Source organism: Mus pahari, chromosome 7 (assembly GCF_900095145.1).
Source record: "Mus pahari chromosome 7, PAHARI_EIJ_v1.1, whole genome shotgun sequence".
NCBI classification, from domain to species: Eukaryota; Metazoa; Chordata; class Mammalia; order Rodentia; family Muridae; genus Mus; species Mus pahari.
In genome coordinates this window covers 105,241,639-105,257,725 of record NC_034596.1, presented here as the reverse complement: position 1 = coordinate 105,257,725, position 16,087 = coordinate 105,241,639, and the positions used below count along the sequence as shown (strand labels likewise).

Sequence of the window (16,087 nt, the reverse complement as noted above, 5' to 3'; positions counted from 1 at the left end):
TGTAAGTACACTGTAGCTGTCTTCAGACACTCCAGAAGAGGGCGTCAGATCTTGTTACGGATGGTTGTGAGCCACCATGTGGTTGCTGGGATTTGTACTCTGGACCTTTGGAAGAGCAGTCGGGTGCTCTTACTCACTGAGTCATCTCACCAGCCCAAGTTCCCATAGTTAAGACAGCTACATTATTACTAAAATGTTTGACACAAGGACATTCCTGGGAACCCCCATGTGACACCTGCAGGCTATGCACAATCATCAGAAGAAATAGCAAAATGTGTCTTTGGAAACTCTCCAAACAGAAGACTGTGGAAACTGTGATCAGATTTCATGACTGGATAGAAATACTCTTATTTCACTTATTTTTACATGGCTATACACATAGTGTACCTCTGTCTTAAAATTTAGATTTAGCGATCATAAGCTAATAAAATTCTATACTTATTTTACTGAAGAAAAATGTATGCTGGTTCAGTCAAATTCATTAAAGACAGCATTTGAAGAACATTGAAGGTTTTGTTAACCATGTAAGAGCCCAAGTGAGGAAATAACATGGAGTCTCTCCAATGCTCAGAAGCTAAACACATACAAGTCTGGGTGACACAGAAGGTCACCCACAGGATGGAACCTGGGGCTATTGCCAACACCTCCCTTTCCAACCTCAAGAAAATCAAGTGGGAAAAGAATGTTTGCTTTTGACACACAAAGAGGTAGCTTTTACAGAACAGAAATGATGGTGCCCCTAGGCAAGGAGTTACAGTGACAGGAACTGCATGGTTAGAACATGGCACTTAGCCACTCACACACACACCTGAGTAGAGCCTGAGGAGGAGCCACGGCCAGCAGTGAGCAGCAGTGAGCAGCCCCAGAGCCCTCGTCCTGGCGTAGCTAGGTATTCTAGCTCCAGACGGGATGCTGCTGCACTTCATGCAGACTGAGTACTCTGCTTCCAAGCTGCTGTATTTTCAGGTGGGAACTGACTGTATCTGAAGGCCTTATTTAATCCAGCATGCAATACGTGTAATCTTCTGAGGACAGAGCTACAGTTTCTAGTCAGCCTCCTTAGAGGACAGAGCTTCTACAGTTTCTAGTCAGCCTCCTTAGATGCCTGGCTTACACATGTGATGCAGCAGAACGAATGGTGACTGCACACTCCCTCTGCCTTCAGCATTAAGGTCTCTACTCCTGTGACTTGGCTACATTTTAATTTTGAGCTTAGAAACTAAAAACAAAAGTACATTTGCTGACAAAAGAATGTTCCACAGAACTGGAAAGCCTGGGGAAATCCAAAAAAGGGAAGCATCAGATAAACAAAGAAAATGGCTCCTGCCAGCAAGAAAGGATGAACAGGCACTCGTGCAGAGAAACAGCCTGAGGTCCAGTCTAGTAGGGGACAGTGCCCCGCAGTGAGGCAGTGATGATGGGGAGGGAGGTGGTGGAAGACAGGTGTGCTGACAGACAGTACAGATGCCTCCTGGAAACCTGCACCTGTGCATGTGCTCTGGTACAGCAGCTCCCTGGTGACTCCTGATGCCAGATGCTAACTGTGGCAGAGGCCCCTGGCCCTACCCTGCAAAGTCTAGGAGAGAGACCATGCAAGCAAGTGGGCAGAGCACAGACAGGGTTTTAGTTTCTCGTCAGTGGCTGCTCTATTATTTTAGCTCACCATCTGAAGGTTCAGTGGAGTGCTGTGGAGAGGGCAGGCATGGCAGTAAGAACGTGAGAGAGCTGTCACACAGCACTGCAGTCAGGAGCAGGGAGAAGAGCCCAACTCCCTCTCTCCTTGTACTTGCTCTCCCACCCCAGGCAGTGCATACCCCATAGACTCTCCTCCTTTAGCCAGTCCTTCTGGAAACGTATAAATACATCCAGAGGTATGATCTCACGGAGCTTCTAAATCAGTCAACTTAAGACTAGTCATCTGGGCTGGTGAGATGGCTCAGTGGGTAAGAGCACCCGACTGCTCTTCCGAAGGTCCAGAGTTCAAATCCCAGCAACCACATGGTGGCTCATAACCATCCGTAACAAGATCTGACTCCCGCTTCTAGAGAGTCTGAAGACAGCTACAGTGTACTTACATATAATAAATAAATCTTTAAAAAAAAAAAAAAAAAAAGACTAGTCATCTTAGTAAAAGCCCTCTTCAAAAAGAGAATGAGAGACAGACCAACTTGCCCAAACGGACAGGATCAAAGAACTAAATAAAGGTAAGAGCTTACAATGGTAAGAAAATAGCACTTAGAGCTCTGCATTACTCCTTGAGTCATACAACTTAGGATATTGACTTTTAAAATTTAATTATTTTTACCTTTTATGCATCTGTGCTTTATCTCGCCTATATGTGCACCACACACATGCTACATAGGGAAGTATGAAGATGATGGCACTGGATTCCCAGAAGTGAAATTACAGGCAATGATTAACTAACCGCTGGTGCTGGAACCAAAGCCAGGTATTCTGGAAGAGTGCAGTGTTCTTAGCTGCTAAACCATCTCTCCAGCACTACAATCTAGGAGGTTTAAAGCTCTGCTCAGCCCTCTCAGATGAGATGCAGGCCCACAGTTCTCCTGGCCTACAGCTGGAGCCTGCCTCTGGACAGAGGAAGGAGCAGAGCCCAGGGCCAAGCCACTCTGCAGGCCTCCAGCAGCAGCAGGCAGCACCTTCTCAGGGGAAACTGTTGGTCTACCAGAAAGGGAGTGGGTGGAGTGGGGAAGGGGGTGGATGGGCTGTAACTCCCTTTCCTAAAATGTTAACCTTATAGGAAAATGGATTCAAAGAGCAAGAAACATGGCCATATTAAGGAGGTGCTTACAGTGTTTAAGCCAAACTCTTTCAGAGTAAAATGCGGCACTCCAGTCGATAGCTTTCATAAGCCCCTTGCGCTCTATCTAATTCCCCATTTCTGACGGGCGCTCTAATCCAAACCCTTTCCTCTGCTCTGGACACCTGGCACGGCTCTACCTGGGAAGGGTACGGGTCCTTAAGAAAGTTAACAACCCTTCTCCACCTGAAACACATGAAAAATGCTAGCTACCTATTTTCTTGGTCACTATGATGAAGGATTAGAAGCTAAGATTTCTGAAAAGTATTTAATTGTGTCTTGGAATCATGAAGAAGTTTTGTAAAGACACAATACAAATAAAATGAAAAAGAACTTCTTTCTCTAAACCCAGTAAAATGAGTGCATCTAACTGTGCAACCAGCTGATGGTTCTGCAGGGACTGCTTGTCTTAGTAAGGTACATTCACATCAGAGAGCCCACACTGGCATGTGCCCACATCAGCAAGCTCCCACAGTATGAGTGCCCACAGTGGCAAGAGTCCTGGGGCCTCAAGATCCCACTTCCTACAAAGGACACCAGGGTTGCTGAGAAAAACAGGCAGTTGCAGGTGGCAACAAAGAAGTTCAAGATGAGGAGAGAGCACCTACTAAGACCAGAAAGCAAGGAGGAGAGGCTCTGCCACAGGCCAGACACTGTAGCTAGCAATCAGGAGGGACTGCTGGGCACAAGTGGCAACTGACCACCTCTAAGAATACCTAAAAACACAATTCAATTCACAACTGGTTATAACCTGTAGAGGGATTTTAATCCAGCAACATGGCTGCTCTGACAAGGGATCACATCCAAAGCCCTTCTAGTCTATGTGATGCAGCTCGAATATAGACACACCCTGGATTACAGTGTGATGTGGCTGGAATACAGACAAGTCGTTAAGACACACCTTTAATAAAAGTGAGGTTAGTTTGTAGAAGGAAGCACCCATATTTGAAAGTGACATCTAATTGAGGAGCAGACAAATGAGTCAGAGATAGGATATGCCCAATTCACAGCACAGCAAAGAGAGGCTACACAGAACAGCAAGAGAGGAAAAAAGGGTGGCGTGTGTATGTGTATAGCAGTTTCACAGAGGCAGGTTGCAGAGAGAACAAGCTAGACACAGGTGAAGACAGAACAAACCAGAGGATGAGAAGGAGCCAGAAGACTAGAACAGGTTGCCAAATTTAGCAATTCAGGCAGAAGTAGAAAGAAGTCAGAGTGAATCAGTCAGCTTGGAAGATTAGATTGTACAGAAGCTAGAAGCTTCTAGGCCTATGTCTAAGGATAGTTAGAACAGAGAAGGAAACACTCTGGTCTCAATACGAGCTGTGTATTTGCATAGCTTGGGTATGGCTCTCATCTCATCCCTCATCTGAGGAAATAAGAGACACTTACACATACAATAACCCAGGTGATGGCAGAACCATATGGCTGAGAACTTACAGAAATACTCAGGCATGTATTTATCCTGTTTCAATTTGAACTGTCTCTTAGAATAAGCCAATACCTAATGAAGTATATACTGACACAATAATACAGAAACATTTCAGTTGCTCAAGGAAGACTACAAGAAAAAGAACAGTGACGCTCTGCAGGAGCAGTCCCTGTGCCTGCTGACACAGGCGCACACCAGCACTGAAGGACTACAAGGAGGGCTAATAAAGCCAGTAAGCCAGTCTCCACAGCTACCCACCTGCCACACATTCCGGGCCAATGGCCACAGACAGGTAGGGGAAGCTCTGGGCACAGACCAGTCTAGACTTTACAGCATACAATATCCAAGGGAATTGGGGGGGGGGGTGTAGAAAGACTCTCATGAAAAGGAGACTCACATGTTAATCCCCCCACTTCAAAAATGAAAAGAACTGTTAACTGCTGGGGAGGAAAGGCACCTTAATGACACTGCAATTAGAAATGAAACTTAGGTGACAGTTTTCTTGCTACTATTCAACTGATCAAAAGTAGCCATATAGTAACTCTCACTTTGCAAATACTCCAAACCCTTTTTTATCTTAATGCTGTAACATACTATAGATTCTTATGTTTTTTTCTGTTTGTTTTTGTTTTGGGGGGGTTGTTTTTGTTTTTAGGCATAGGGTTTCTCTGTGTAGCCCTGGCTACCCTGGAACTCACTCTGTAGACCAGGCTGGCCTCAAATTCAGAAATCCACCTGCCTCTGCCTCCCAAGTGCTGGGATTAAAGGCATGTGCCACTACTGCCCGGCATATTGTAGATTCTTAATTCCAAGTATAAAAGTCACAATCATAAATTAGAGATTTTAAAAAATGTTATTTTTCCCCCTTTCAAGTCCCCAGAGAAAGATGGTTAAGGAGGCAAAAGTGTAGTCCCATATGGGGCAGTGGCCAGCAGGTTGTTGGGAAGCACACTTGTGGGGTGGCAGAGCTATCAGACTGTGCCTGGCAAGGCAACTCCACTACTCTTTTTTTCAAAGTTATTAAATCATGCTAGGCAGTGGTGGCACATGCCTTTAATCCCAGCACTTGGGAGGCAGAGGCAGGCGGATTTCTGAGTTTGAAGCCAGGCTGGTCTACAAAGTGAGTTCCAGGACAGCCAGGGCTACACAGAGAAACCCTATCTTCAAACAAACAAACAAACAAACAAAAACAAACAAGCAAACAGTTACTAAATCATTCCTGAGTCCCATAGGCCCTAGCCATTGTGACCACAGTTTAATGCTAGCTTGGAAAAACTTTTGAAAGAGGCTGAAGTGCTGGCTCTGTGGTTAAGAGCTGTACTGCCAATCCCAGTACTCGGGAGGCAGAGGCAGGTGGATTTCTGAGTTTGAGGCCAGCCTGGTCTACAGAGTGAGTTCCAGGACAGCCAAGGCTACACAGAGAAACCCTGTCTCAAAAAAAAAAAAAAAAAAAAAAAGAGAGAGAGAGAGAGAGAGAGAGAGAGAGAGAGAGAGAGAGAGAGAGAGAGAGAGCGCTGTACTGCCTTTAAACAGGACCTGAGTTTGGATTCCAGTGCCCTTATCAGGCAGTCACAGCATCTGTACTTCCAGCTCTAGGGCATCTTTATACTGGATTTCTTCTGACTCCACAAACACTTGATAATGACACACAAACCCTTGAACATAGACACACACACACACACACACACACACACACACACACACAAATAAGAAGAGAAAGCTGGAAGATATGGTCAAGCAGAAATGAAACACAAGGGCACATCTGCAGACCCTCAACCCAGCCTAGGACCAAAACTGAGATGACAGAAGCTAGGACATTCAGCAGGTTCTGCAACGAGATGATCTTTATACAAAGCAAAAAGGTAGCATCATAAGAAAGAAGCCTATGTGCATTAAAGATCCTGGGCACATACCTGTGTCGTGCGCTCTAAGGAGTCTAGGGAAGCTCAGAAGAGAGGGAGAAGCTTCCACAGAGACGTCGGAGCAGTGCCAGCCTTATCCTTCACGTAATGGGGACCCTGTACCTGGGAATCAGGAGGAATGCCTGGTCAGGTATCATCTGGAAAAATGTAAATGCTTTAAAAAACAGAAATTCAAAGTATACATTTTTATAAAATGACAAAGTTCATAATAAATATTTTAATCATTCTATATGAACATGTATTTTAATTTTTCTACACTTTAAAAATAAAATTATAAAGTCTGATTCTTTTTCCCTTTAAATCTCTTTTATGCTAAATCATTACAGACAGTAAAGTTCGAGAACATTAATACAGTGTGATCATGGTTATTACACAGGAAGCCCAGCTATAGCCCTGGTGGAGGAATGGAGAGTAGTCAGAACTACAAACCCTGACCGCTTGCTCTGACCACAGAGCTTCTGCAGTCTCTAAGAAACCTTAGCTCTTACGGCTATATGTCTTTACTTTTTTTTTTTTTTTTAAGATTTTATTTATTTATTTATTTATTTTATATGAGTGTACTTATGGCAGTCTTCAGACACACCAAAAGAGGTCATCAGAACTCATTACAGATGGTTGTAAGCTATCATGTGGCTGCTGGGAATTGAACTCAGGACCTCTGGAAGAGCAGTCAGTGCTCTTAACCGCTCAGCCACCTCTCTAGTCCCCTTCACTTTTCTTAATACAGTCAGAACCTAACTAAACAAGCCTAGTACATACTGAGGAGTTCTTTCCTTATTTTTGCTTGCTTCAGAATTTTATATAAATAGTCATGTTCTATGAATATATACCAGGCTGATCTCACCTTAAAGAGATCTGCTTGCCTCGGCTTCCCAAATACTGAGATTAAAAGCCACCACCCTTGGGTGAGCCACATATATTTTCATTTTGCTTTTTGGTGATCAACACTAGTATTGCTGGAGCTACCCTTTGTTTCCATTATCATGTAAAATCAGAGTATAAATGTACACCTTGGCTCCCCAGTCGCTGGTCCAAAGTCCCTGCTTCAGAGCAAATGTGAGCCTGTCAGATCTGCTGTAACTGCCTCAAGCATGCTTGAGTTCCCTGGTACACTACAACAGTGACAGTGACCTCTGGACCAGGCACGTCTTCTCAAGGAAGCCAACTATTTCCCAAAGTGGCTATAATAATTTACACTCCTAGAAGAAGGATAGGTGAGGATTTCTGTTGCTTAGTTTTCCAACAGAACTAATCAGTACATTAATCCTTCTAACTAAATAGCTGCATAATAGCTTATGAGTTCTTAATACAAAGTTGAGGCTATTTTGAATAAACTTTATAAAAATTTCCATTTGATGACCACTGCCCAGAACTTAATTCTTGCACCCCAACTCATCACCACATGTAACTCCCCACGCTGAGTCCAGCAGCTCCTCAGCCCTGGGCCTAGGGAAGGCCTGATTTGGGCTTTACTTACCTGTGATGTTCTCTCTCTAAACATGGCCTAAGTCAAAACTTACGGATTTTTTACTTTTTACTTAAAGAGATTCCATTTCCCAAAGAATGTGAACACAACATAAAGAATTCTGCAGCTGACAATGGCATCAGCCGACTCCCAGTAAAATGTTGACTTCAGAACAGAGCAAACCCGAAGGGCCATGAAGGAAGACCCTCGGCTGGCTGGAGTCTCCACAAGTGGCCTACCTAGTGCTTCCAACTGGCCACACACAGATTTTATTATTCTACCTAAGATACCTTCTAGCTTCCACTAATGTCTTTTAACCATGAGTTATATGAAAAATTATTTATTTTTGAATGAGTCTTCCTATGTAGCATGGCTTCCCTACGATTACGAGGCTAGCTTACACCTGCAGCAGCCATTGCTTCCCTAGGATTGTGAGGCTAGCTCACATCTGCAGTAGCCATGGCTTGCCTATGATTACGAGGCTAGCTCACATCTGCAGCAGTCATTGCTTCCCTAGGATTATGAGGCTAGCTCACACTTTCAGTAGCCCTCCTTCTGCTTCCTGAACACTGCTCTGACAGCCATGCACCATCAGCCCAACAAACGTTTGTTTTTAAAACTGTTTGTATTCTATAATTACCTTTTTTTTTTTTTTTTTTTTTTTTTGGTTTTTTGAGGCAGGGTTTCTCTGTATAGCCCTGGCTGTCCTGGAACTCACTTTGTAGACCTGGCTGGCCTCAAACTCAGAAATCCGCCTGCCTCTGCCTCCCGAGTGCTGGGATTAAAGGCGCATGCCACCACGCCCGGCACTATAATTACCTTTTTATTCTTGGCTTATAACTTAGTTACAGAGGTCATATACTATAATCTGCATTATGCCAGTGCTTTGAAATCTCCTGATACTGACTGGAACTGCAAGACTGAGCAGTTTGGGGGCTGGAGAGTTGGCTCAGTGGTTAAGAGCACTGGCCACTCTTCCAGTGGTCCTGAGTTCAATTCCCAGCAACCACATGGTAGCTCTCAACCATCTGTAATGGGATCCAATGCCCTCTTCTGGTGTGTCTGAAGACAGCTGTAGTGTATTCACATACATAAAATAAATATTTCTTTTTTTTTTTTTTAAAAAGACTGACCAGTTTTTATAAACACTTTTACATACTTGAAAAATAACTCTGGTGCTATTTTTGGATATATGATATAAGCTACATTAAACAAGAGATTTAGAAGTCAGTTACATTTACTTTGTTTGTTTCATGAACTGTAGCGATGTATAAAATCTTCATCATAATTATGAATGTGCCCATTTTTCTTAGAACTGATTTCAATGTCTACTTGTCCATTCTAAAGTTATACTATTAGGTTTATCCAAATTTATAATTAGTTTTCCTTTAAATTGAAACTTCAATTATTACAAACTGGAAAGCTGAGTATATCTCCAAATAATTTCCTTAGCCTTCTGGACACACAGATACATGACATGCCACTGACACACCTACTCACAGTCCTGTTGGCTCGTGAACCAAGGTCTGCTAATGGATGTAAGAATAAGCAAGGTGTGCCACTCTCAGGTCTGGCCTGATCACACACATATGTTCTCTTCCCCATATGAGACGATCCTGCAGAGCATGCCCAGGGTTCTAAGAGATGAGAGAATGGATAGGTAGATAAAAAGTTCAGTTGGGCTGGTGAGAAGGCGAAGGGTAAATAAAGACCCTGCCGTGCAGCCTGATGACCTGAGCTGTGGTCCCCAAAGCTGATGTACAGTGGGGGGAAGGAGAGAAAGAAAACAAAGTTGTCTTCTGATTGCCACACACTTTCTGTAGCAAACTTGCCCACACATACATGCCCATTACATACAGTTGCACAGGCACACACATGTGCCCACACACATGTATACACACACATTAATAATAATAAAATTTAAATTAAAAAATAAAACCCTTGAATCCCTACATTACCATGTGGAAGGAGTCTGCATACTAGGACAGGCTGTTCAGGACTTCAGTGTAGCAGGGAATTAATGCATTAACAAGCTGCTGAGATGTGTGACACCCTCACCACAGCACTGTGTCTGCCACGTGTGCATTGTATCTCACTTTATACAAGTGTACATCTGGTTAGTGTCTGTGTAGTATGTTTTTTCTGATTTTCATTTCAACATTTCTGAATCCTTATGCCCTCGAAGGGTCCCTAATGAGCTGGACTGACTTAAAACTCCAATTTTATTTTATTTAATTTATTTATTTTTCGAGACAGGGTTTCTCTGTGTAGCCCTGGTTGTCTTAGAACTCACTCTGTAGACCAGTGAACTCAGAGATCCATCTGCTTCTGCCTCTGCCTCCCAATTGCCAGGATTAAAGGTATGCGCCACCACCACCCGGCACTGTATTTATCTTTTAACTGGAACACTTAATTCATTTATTCTGGAAGTGATTACTCACATTTGGGCTTCAGTCTGCTTTTACATGGGACTCCTGTTGCCTTCTTTTGGATTAGTTACCATGCCCATCCCTGCTTCCTAAGCATTGGAAGTTAAACAGTTTTTTTCCTTTTGAATTATTATTTAGAAACATGGTACTCATTGATTTCAGTTAGATACTGAACTTTTGTATTGTTTGAGACATTTGTATATATTTTTGCATTATTTGTGTAGTCCACAGTGATCTCAAACTCAATGGAGCTGAGAATGAACTTGAACTCCTGACCCTCCTGCCTTCAGTCTCCCATCTATGATGGTTTGTACATGCTTGGCCCAGGGAGTGGCACTATTAGAAGGGGTGGTCTTGTTGGAGTAGGTGTGCCACTTTGGGCATGGGCTTTAAAGCCCTCATCCTAGCTGGCTGGAAGTCAGTCTTCTGTTAGCAGCCTTCAGAAGAAGATGTAGAACTCTCAGCTCCTCCTGCACCATGCCTGCCTGGATGCTGCTTTGTTACCGCTATGATGATAATGGACTGAACCTCTGAATCTGTAAGCCAGCCCCAATTAAATGTTGTCCTTATAAGAGTTGCCTTGGTCATGGTGTCTCTTCACAGCAGTAAAACCCTAGCTAAGACAGCGTCTTTTATATGGTCTGAACATTTTCAACCATTATCTTTGCATGACATTTCTGTACCTGCCACCCCATCCCTCCTTTCCTTGTCCTTCTGAAATTGTCTGACATCTGAAGCATTGTTCTATTTGCCTTCTGTGTTTTCTATTTTCCACTTCTGCATCACTTTGATTTTTCTCTTTGCTCTATTACTCCAGTTGGCCACAATGGACTTTCCACTATTAAACTAACCCTTCATTCCTGAGATAAACTTCTCCTAACCACTGCGGCATAACATCTTTATCTGTTGCTATGTAGATCTGATTTGCCAATGTATGGGGAATTTTTCTGTGCTTTGCTGATGTCACAGAAGTTTGTCTTCATTAAGTCCTGTCTGTAATTAGTAATTAAGTCTCTTGTAATTAGGACAGTGTCAGCTTTGCAGAATCTATTAGAAAAAGTTTCCTATATTTTGAAAAAGCCTTTGTCCAGTTAATATTTTTTCCTATTTTTAGGTTTACTTCATGTTTATATGTTTTGCTTACATGTACGTATGGGCACTGTGTGTATGCCTGGTGCCTGCAGAGGTCTGAAGAGGGCACTGGATCCCCTGGAACTGTGAGCCACTATGTGGGTGCTAGAAACTGAACCCAGGTTCTCTGCAAGAGACCAAGCCCTCTTAACAACTGAACCATCTCTCTAGCCACAAGAGTCTTTCTTTTAAACAGTTAGCATGACTTACCAATAAAATATCGTGTACACAGTCTTCTTTCAAGCATTTTTAATTAAGTTTTTTTTCAAATATTTTAAGGTTTTGTTTTGTTTTTTTTTAATGGTGTTTGTTTAGAGAATGTGTACAGGGAGTGTGGACATCAGAGGACATCCGGCAGGGCTGGCCGTCTACTTCCACTGTGTGTGTCCCAGGGACAGGACTTCGGTCCCCAGCCTTCACCTGCTATGCTCTCCTGACAGCCCTACAGTTGCCATTAGATTCTTTCCCCGATACAACACACATTTTCAATGTTTCTGTCTAGAACCCCACAGAGCTCTGTACTTAGGCACGGTGGCACATTCCTCTGATCTTAGCATTCAGAGAGCTGAGACTGGAGGATCAACAGACTCCACGCCAGTCTAAGATATACAGAAACTGCCTCAAAAATCAACAAAACAGCAAAACAATAACAAATAAAACCTTACCAACTTCAGACTTGCATTTCTTCCCTCTACCTTTTCAGTTATCGTTTATTTTACCTTTACAACATCCAAAATACATTAATTTTCATTTTAGTCAATTTTTAAAAGATTTATCTATCTATCTATTTATTTATTTATTTATTATGCATACAGCACTCTGCCTGCATGTATGTCTACAGGCCAGAAGAGGACACCAGATCTCATCATAGATGGTTGTGAGCCACCATGTGCTTGCTGGGAATTGAACTCAGGACCTTTGGAAGAGCAGTCAGTAAGAACTACTTAAAAGTAAAAATGAACCCTTTATGGACCATTTTGAGTTCCTGTCACATTGTCTTCTCCATCTATCTGAATGCCCTTTGTATTTCTTGTAATGTAATTCTGTTTTTCTTTTCAGTTGTTGGTGTTTTCTTAATTGTTTTTGTTTTGAAGATAGTATCTCACTATGTAGCCCAGGTTGGCCTTGAACTTGCAATCCTCCTGCCTCAGACTCCTCTGTGCTCTTATGTTAGCTTTTCTTGGACGAAAAAAATCTCTCTTTTTATTTCAGAAAGATGTTTTTGCTAGGTACAAAATTTGAAGTTAAGATTTGGAATTAAGGTTTTGTTTTTCTTTCAGTATTTCACACATAAGCCAACTCTCTTTTGGTTTACAGAAGATCTGATGTGCTGTTAAAATTACCTCAGTTCCCTTGTAAAATATCATTTCTTCTAACTGCTTAAGATCCGTCCTCTTTTTTTCTTTAAAACAAAACCTCTTACTTTATGTGTGTGAATGATCTGCCTTATATATCTATGTACAGGCAGACACGGAAGCCAGAAAAGAGCCCTGGATCCCTGGAGCTAGTTACAGGTACTTGTGAACTGCCTGACCTGACGTGACATAAGTGCTCGTGACTGTCTCCAGTCCTCTCCAAGACCAACGCTGCTCTCGGCCATGAGCCGCCTCTCCAGACCCCACTAAATGTGTGCTTCATACACTACTAATACACTACTTTATAAAGTACTGCATTTTACTGAGTTATCCTTTCCTCTCAAGGGCTGGAGACTGAACACAGGGCCTCATGCACACCGGGCAAGCACTCTACTATTGAGCTATGTTCCTTGACCCAGAACCATGAAAACTTGCTATTCTCTCTAAAAATAAAGCTGTTGTTTCGCTTTTGTTGAGTTTTTCTTTAGTGGTGGGAATCAAACTCAGAGCCCTGTCTACACTAAGCACTCTTTCTCACACTGTGCCCCAATCCCCAGCCCTTACTATACCTTTTTAAGATCCTGGGTTTCATTCTTTGTATACAGATAAGTTACATAGACTTGGCTAGAGAAAACCTGAAGCAACTTCGAGCTAAAGCAACCTACCAGGTTATACCCTTGTGAGCTGGCTACCCTTGCCCAGGGTGAAAAGCTGTTCTTTCCTGCTAACAGTGAAAAGGCAATTATCAAAGGATTTAGCTGACACCACTGTGGTTGGAGGACAGTTATTCCCAACCCTATGTGATAGTCTGCTCTTGGTGGTGGCTTTCTCTGGCTCTTAGGAATGTCTCTGTGTATGTGACAATCCAGACTTCAGGGTCACTGTGCAGACTCCTGTAGTTCTAGGCAACTCCCCTTCCCAACTGTGCTCAGCTTTGTAACATGTGAGGGAGGCTGGTGGACTCTGGCTGTTCTCCCCCTTACCTGAAGTGTAGAAACTGCCTCTGAATTCAGAAAGATTCTTGAAGGTCGAATCCACCTTGCTGCTACTTTTATTATGAAGCTTTGCTAGAGCAAATCTACACTTGTTCATTACGTTCTCGCTTTCAGAAGAAGCACATGTGATAGTAGAATGGTTAAGGCAGAAACTGAGAAGCCCAAACAAGCCAGCATCTCTGTAGTTGCTCAATGCTCTTTACAGAGAGAGCCACACTGTGCCTGCTCAGGGAAGAGCTGTGTGCCGTTCATTCAGCCTTTTCTCCTGGTTTCCGTGTTTCAGAAGACATAGTCTGAATCTGCCTTGTACAAATATCTAAAAGCTATTGTTTCACAGTCTGTCCAGGTTCTACGTTGTTTAAGATGGTCTGTTCTAGATTTGGGTGAAGTCGAGACTCGCCTCCGGCACAAATTGTAAGGGACTATGTAAAAGGTACAGTAACAGAGAAGATGAAAATGAATGGGGAGGGCCCTGAAGAAGAGCAGAGCAACATTTTATAAACAGCACCAGTCACAGTGCTATGTGAGAGAAATAATCAATACTAATATCACCTTTACCTAAAATTTTTGTTTGCCAACAGATATCATTTAATTTGATTTTTTAAGTATTACATTAAAATATCATTAATTTTAACTGCTAATGCTTTGGGTATCCCCATAAATTCTATACTATTTGCCTCCCCTGGCCCTGCCAGAGATCTAGTCCTGTTATTCCTATCCTAGAGCACACAGAAGGTTCCAGGAATAACTTTCCCATGGAGCATAATGAAGACCAATGCCAACAGGAATTATCAATTTTTTTTCCTCAGTGACGTCTGGGAAACAGAGAACGCTCCCATCATTTTCAGCCAATGGCCACATATGTATGTGCGTGTTCCCACCCTATCAAAGGCAACTATCAAATGGATATAAATTAGCTTAAAGAAAAAGCACTTTGTAGACAGGATAGTACTAAGAGAATTAAAACTTTCCTATAGTCATGAAATATACACGCACAATGCATGTCTGCAAATAAAGCAAAATGCAGTCAAGTGGGGCTTAGGTGATGTCTTAGTTACTGTTCCATTGCCATGAAGAGACAGCATGAACATGCAACTCTTAAAAGCATTTAACTAGTCGGGCGGTGGTGCTACACACCTTTAATCCCAGCACTCGGGAAGCAGAGGCAGATGGATCTCTGTGAGTTCAAGGCCAACCTGGTCTACAAAGAGAGTTGCAGGACAGCCAGAGCTACACAGAGAAAGCCTGTCTTGGAAAACAAAACAAACAAAAACCAAAAAACAACTGGTGGCTTGCTTATTACGATCATGGTGAGGAGTAGGGCAGCATGCATGGCAGGCAGCATGGTGCTGGAGAAGTAGTTGAGAGCTATACCCTGAGCAGTAGACAGAAAGAGAAAGAGAGATAGACAGACACAGAAGGCGAGGTGAGATACTAGGCCTGGTGTGAGCTTTTGAAACCTCAAGGCCCACCCCCAGTGACACACTTCCTTCAACAAGGAATTTTTATAATCCTTTCACATGTGCCATTCCCTGGTGACTAAGCATTCAAATATTATGAGCCTGTGGGGGCCATTCGCATCCAAACCACCAGAGGTAATAATTTACATTAGTCTATGAGGAACACCAAGCAGCTATCTGAAGCACTGACATCAAGTCAACTTACTCTAAGGTCTCGGGACCCAGTCTCCAAGCACGTCAGTTCAATCATAAGCCAAAGGCTGACAAGTTTACTGTCTTGGTTTTACAGAATAACTATACTTCTGAAATGAGCCATCTTGTTTTCCAAACAGTCCCAGCTCCTAATTCCACTGAATCAACATTATAAATAGGCAAAAGTCACCTGTCTACATAAGAACCAAGGAACTCTCACTCAGTTCCCACATATTTTCTACATCATTTATTTCTTTTCTAATGCACAGTGTAAAAGAAGTTTTCAAATATTCAGTCAACATTCCTTATATGAATAAAATAGCTACATTAATAAATGTTGCTGAAAAAAATCTGGGGGATAAAGGTTGGAGATAGGTTAGACAGTTGTTAAGCAAGTCAGGCAACAGGCTTGCCTGGAAGACAGAGGCACAGAAGGAGCTATGGCCATGGTCAGTCCCACCTTTCACATGCAGGCTGGCAAGCAAGTCAGACACCAGCAGGAAACACAACCTACTAATTCTGAATGCTAACACTTTTTGCCTGGTCTAGCACTCAGTGGAAAACAAAATTTAAGAGGACTGCCTATAAGTCAGTGTGTTACTAGTTTTTTTAAATGACCTCATCCTCTTAAGCTCTGTATTTGAATGCAAATGCAAATCCAACAAGGAAGGACCCACTTAGGCCATAAAAAGTCATTTATTCCAAGAAAAAGGAAGAAAATAGAAGTAATCGATAGTTTGAAAATCTAGCAAAGATGGAAAAAGGATTTCTTGGTGGAACCTAAAATCCTTGGAAAGGAAAGGAAAGGAAAGGAAAGGAAAGGAAAGGAAAGGAAAGGAAAGGAAAGGAAAGGAAAGGAAAGGAAAGGAAAGGAAAGGAAAGGAAAGG

At 42.6% G+C, this 16,087-nt stretch overlaps 1 protein-coding gene across 7 annotated transcripts in view; it reads right to left on the bottom strand.

The window, feature by feature from the left end:
• Traf3 (TNF receptor associated factor 3) overlaps nucleotides 1-16,087 on the bottom strand; it is a 102,108-nt gene that overhangs the window by 38,955 nt on the left and 47,066 nt on the right. For 4 of the 7 annotated variants that reach the window (XM_029540588.1, XM_021202216.2, XM_021202218.2 and 1 more), the window contains one exon: nucleotides 6,164-6,274. The gene's annotated coding sequence lies outside the window, so the exon portion shown is untranslated. Of the gene's footprint in view, nucleotides 1-6,163; nucleotides 6,310-9,129; nucleotides 9,275-16,087 lie in introns of all 7 variants that reach the window. The other 3 variants (XM_029540592.1, XM_029540590.1, XM_029540589.1) reach the window with 3 other exon arrangements.